The following is a 5,750-nucleotide window of genomic DNA, read 5'->3' as shown; positions in this document are numbered from 1 at the left end:
TTTCTTAACAGCAGTTAAGTGAGATTCCCTTGGATCTGACTAGAATCTAGCACAGAGACAAATGTTGAATAATATATATGGATGTGTAGCAATCAGATAGAGAAGAGAGTTTATCATACCACGATAGAGTTTCTGATAAACCTTTTGACATACCTCTTCTTTCTCCATAATGCAAGTGGGGTGCATATGAGTCTTTGCTGGTTTGCTTTCTGACATTTCAAACTTCTTCATAATGTCTTTTATATACATAAGTAGCATATAGTGTTTGATTGATTTGAATTCCCAAAAAGAACTTTAGTTCTTGCATCAGACTCATTTCGAATTTAGCCTGCAATAGGTCAAAAAATTCTTGATGGACAGAGGGGTTAGCAGAACCAAAAATTATGTCATCAACGTATATCTGATAGATAATAAGGTCGTTTATGATGTTTTTACACAAGAGAGTAGAATCGACTTTGTCTTTGATAAAATCATTTTCCAGACCATAAAGAGATTTTTTCAATTTAAAAACATGTTCTGGACATTTTGAGTTTTCAAAACCAGGAGGATGATGAACATACACCTCTTCAGAAATATATCCATTCAGAAACGCACTTTTGACATCCATCTGATATAGTTTGATGGAGTAATTTACAGTAAAAGATACAAGTAGAAGGATAGATTCTAACCTGGAGACTGGAGAAAAGGTTTCATTGTAGTCAATACCTTCTTGTTGACTGTAATCTTGTGCCACTAGTCGTGCTTTGTTTCTGACCACTTCACCCTTTTCATTGAGTTTGTTTCTGTACACCCATTTGGTTTCAATCACGTGGGTTCCTTCGGGTTTTAGTACAAGGTCCCGAACATCTTTCTTTGCAAATTGATCAAGTTCTTCTTTCATTGCCAGAATCCATTCTTTGTCTTGAAGTGCTTCTTCACATGATGTTTGATCGCGACTTTATGAGTCGAAAATGGGGTACAAACTGCAAGTGCACAGTTCTATCGCGTAGTTTTAAAAGATATCGATCCCACAGGGACTTATGAATCGATATACCGTTATCTAAGTTTACTTCGTAAAGCTAAGGTGGATAATGTTCGATTGTTTGGGGGAAAAGCTAAAACTAAAAATAGAATCTAAATTAAATATTAATAAAGCGGATACCGGTATGTAGTTCGTCGTAATTAGGGAATCAATTCTTTGTCGGTTTCTTGGTTTTAAAATAAATCTTTTCAGTTGACTCTATTGATTAGAAGTTTTATCTCAAACTCTCGCTCTGTTGAATAAACCATGATTTTATGTTAATGTAGCTGTCACTTATAATTAAGTCAAAAAACCATTTTTTGAAAGCAATACAGTCCATAGAAACTCTTTTCAAGAAAACACTGACCGTTTAAACACCCTTATCTCAAACTCTCGCTCTGTTGACTCAGGTTATATAATTAAATTCGAATGCTTAACTCTCGTCCTCACATTCAATCTTTAAAAATACTTTTTGGAAAAGATCGGAATTTAATTAACTCTAAAACTTGCTCTCGCCCTGATCTAGAATTAATGTCTAATTTACACTGTCCAGTTAAAACCTCAAACTCTCGCTCTATTGATTTTAACTTCTTTATGTCTTTTACTTTCGCAAAAACCTTTGTTATTAAACCTGTAAATTGAGACCGTAAAAAGAGTGATTTTAATTTTAAATTTAATTCAACCGACTTAGTTATGATCCCTTATTCCGCTTACTTTACATACCGATATCTAAGCGAATTAGCCAGACATGCTAAACAAACTTAAATACTTATCATGCATAAACAGACTCATCCCAGGCAGATAATATAAACAAATAATAAAACAAAGCATTAAATAATCATTAAAGAACCTGAATAAGTTAAACAGTAGTCTTGAACACTCCACCACAAGCCGGTAGGATTTGTTCTTGGATTCTTCAATTAAACAACGAATTAAAACGAAGGAAATAAAAAACTGGATTCTAACGTAAGGTTAGATCCGATAAAAAGGTACACAATAGTTTCCGGTGTAGAAACTATTGTGCGAAAAGAATTAACTAAATGTTAAAAAGGAAAATAGAAATTGCAAGGGAAATAGTGTAGAACTCGTAAAAATAATAAAGAAACAATGCCTAAGCTGCTGGAAAAGAAAATATGCAAAAGCGAAAACGGCAAAGAAAAATGTGGAAAAGCGTGGAACCCTTTTAGGTTTGGCAAGTGGCTATTTATATTGGTGCCTTGAGTAACTGCTTCCGCTTCCAAAGGTCTTCAACGTGCAAAGTACTTAGGCGTGGACATCGGCTTCAACTCTCCCTCAACGTCTCTGAAGCGTTCCTTGCGCCAAAAATGTAGGGGACTGGTGTGACGTTCGTCACACCATGTGTGACGTTCGTCACAGGAGTGTGCAAGGCGTGACGCTCGTCACAGCCTCTGTGACGCTCGTCACAGGCACAGCACCTGTGTTCTTGTACTTTGGGCTGGGCTTTGACATTTGGTTCATTTTCTCTCTTTTTGCACCTCCTTTTCTTCCATTTTTACTTGTGCTTCAAAATAAGCCACCTGAGACAAATAGGAAGAAAATACCGCATAATATCTAATAAAATGAAGTGAGCTGAAATAAATAATGATAAAATTTAATTGAATTAAGTCCTAAAATATGATATAATTTCATGTTATCAAACTCCCCCATACTTAGATCTTTGCTTGTCCTCAAGCAAAATTCAGTATAGAACTCGTTAAAGGTTTTAGCCAGATAAAATTTCAAAACACACATCAATTCGTAATAGGTTGCAAGTGGATTTAGTTTAGAAGCAACTTGAGTTTAATCTTGACATCAACAACCACCGTCACATCCTAGATAACCCTGCCTTATGCAAATCAGTTCAAGTACACTACGATAGCTATCCTAGTTCCTTCAATCTTATTTCACCCGTTTTCATTCAAGCGAAATCACATTAAGCCCTTTATCTTTTCGCGCACATAGTGGAGTAACCAGTTAGTGATTCTGATTCCCTTTTTAGCTTGAAGTTATGGTACATAAGTCGGATAACTTCGTTATTCAGTCCATTGCAAATTGCGGGGGATCGGACCGTAGTCTGCCCTACCAAGTTCAGTACCAGATACCTGCTGAACCAACTCGTAATGGATCTTTATCTTATGCTTTTGTATGATTTGCAACCTTTAGATTAAATGATCTGGTAGGAATCACCTAACTTAATTAGTGCATTTCCTGATATATATATATATATATATATATATATATATATATATATATATATATATATATATATATATATATATATATATATATATATATATATATATATATATATATATATATATATATATATATATATATATATATATATTTTATGTTACTTTGGGAATCATTCGCTTATATTCATCGGCTCTCCACGTAGTTTGCTATTAGGATGGTGCTGACTTCTTGTATAAACTACTCGGGGTTACTATAAAACTAAAAGTTCAAGGGATTGGTATAATAGGTACTTATCCTGATCTAACATGTTGAGGTTCTTAGAGCGTTGTTATGGTAATAATTTTTGTCTTGATTTCACTCAAGTTTTATAAAATAAGCGACCTTTATACTTATTGGGTGTGTTAAATTTTTGTTATGGCTCAAGAAAATTGAGGGGAATAGATAATAAGAATTTTTCACACTAGGGACATGACTTAAAATAAATATATATTATAATAAAAAAAAAAATTTTTTAAACAAAAAAGGGAAATAACAATGAAAGGGAAAATAACATACTTGAAAAGGGAAGGTTGAAAGAACAAGGTTTTCCCCCCCACACTTAAATTAAACATTGTCCCCAATGTTTTAAGGAAATGAAATACAATATGGAAAGGAACAAGAAACTACAACTAAGGCTGCCTTCCGCCTCTGGTTCTTGGGCCAGGTGATCGTTGACGTATGTCTAAGTTGTCAAATCTGCTGAACAACTCAGTAAACCGCTGGTCGGTTATGGCATTCCTAGCATCCTGTTGTTGTTGCATTTGACGCATCATTTGCATCATCTCGACATTCTGTGCTTGCATACCATCAATAGCATCCATGATGTCGTCGTTGGTTGCAGGCCTTCTTCGTCGACGACATGAGGATGAGCCAGTTGCATTATCGGAAGGGTTGAGCGGGACTGATTGTTGTGCAGGAGGTTGATCACCTTGCTCCATTCCTTCAAACTCGTTTGTGGGCGGGTTTACTTGTGAAGGCTCGGTGGCTTCGGGGGCATTTAGATCATAGAGGAGGCGGTTGCGGTTTGTGACATCGGTCAGGGCCATGTTGGGTAGGACAACGCTTGGGATGGCCTGGTTGTTCACCATAAGATAATATCCTCCTCCTACTCTATTCTTAATCATGCAGCTGGACGACAGTAGTTGATGTCCATAAATAGGGGAGGTAGGGATTCTAAGGTTTGGAGTCGGTCCTCTAAGTTTAAGCCAAGTGCAATGGTGGTGATTAATCCACCAATTACAAAGGGTTGGCGGCCTCTAGCACATAAGGTGCGGATATGATGAAGTAGAAAAGAGGCAGCGTTTACCTTAGCAGTCGGTTCGAAGACGCATTCGAGGAAGAATAGTTCTTTTGCGTTGACCTTACTGTTGTTTGGTCTTCCAAAAACTGTGTTTTGTAGGATCCGGAGAAAATATCGGATGGTTGGGTTATGTATGTGGGAAAGAAGGAGTTCTTCCCAGTTGTAGGCATCTAGACCGAATATTTTCTTAAAAAGGGTGGAAATGGCAACCGTGCTCCAGTTTATTTCGGGAGGGATTCTGGGGTAGACTTGACCTTCTGTGGGAAATTGTAGCATGGTACTCAATTGGTTTTGGGTTAAGGAGTACTCGGTGTTGAACATTCGGAAGGTTGCGGTGCCGGTTAAAAATTCATCTTCACCGGCGGGAGTGGTGTATGCGTATGAACTCAAGAATTCTAAAGTTAGGGAGGGGTATGTTGGTTGGTTATGGGTGCATAGAAAGGTTAAGTCGGCTTGACGGAGCATCCATTCGATACCTTGGAGTAATCCTAATTGGTGTAAACAAGTAAAATCAGGGTACCTGGTGGAGACGATGCCTCGCTGTTGGAAACGCTCGAATTGCTCCCTTTGATAATTTTCGTCTTCGGATCGGAAGATGATATTTTCGAAATTCTGATTTCCCACCATAGTGATGAATGAATTTGAAGGAGTAATTTGGAGAGAAAAGAAATGTATTTGATAGGAGAGAATTGTTTGTGGTGAATGAAGGGAGGTTTTGATGGGTATTTATAGGAAAAGAATTTGGAAGTTGGAGAAAAAGGTGGTTGAAAAGTAAATAAATGTGGGTAAATGTGAATAAATGGGGAAGATAAAAATTGAAGGGTGTAACGTTCGTCTCCAACGGCTAAGTAACGTTCACCTAGTCAGAAAGGTGTTACGCTCGTCACAGGGGTGTGACGCTCGTAACAGGCTCTTGGCGTGTCGTTCGTCATAGATTGTGTGACGCTCGTCACACATTCTTTTTGGCAAGGCTTCAGTAGCGTTCTACAGAATTACTTTGGTAATGGATTTATTTTTATTATTTTGTTTTTTTTTTTTTTTTAGATTATTTTATCTTGCTAATTAATTTATCTTGCATGCTATTCTACTTTGCATAATATTGCATGAATAATTCAATAGGTTATAGGCAGCAACAGTAGAGAATATAATAGCTATTGCATAATAAAATTAAATAAATAACTTCAATAAAATGATCATAATGTAATATTGGAAAGA

This window comes from Lathyrus oleraceus, chromosome 3 (genome assembly GCF_024323335.1).
Source record: "Lathyrus oleraceus cultivar Zhongwan6 chromosome 3, CAAS_Psat_ZW6_1.0, whole genome shotgun sequence".
Classification (NCBI taxonomy): domain Eukaryota; kingdom Viridiplantae; phylum Streptophyta; class Magnoliopsida; order Fabales; family Fabaceae; genus Lathyrus; species Lathyrus oleraceus.
This window is presented reverse-complemented; position numbering follows the sequence as displayed.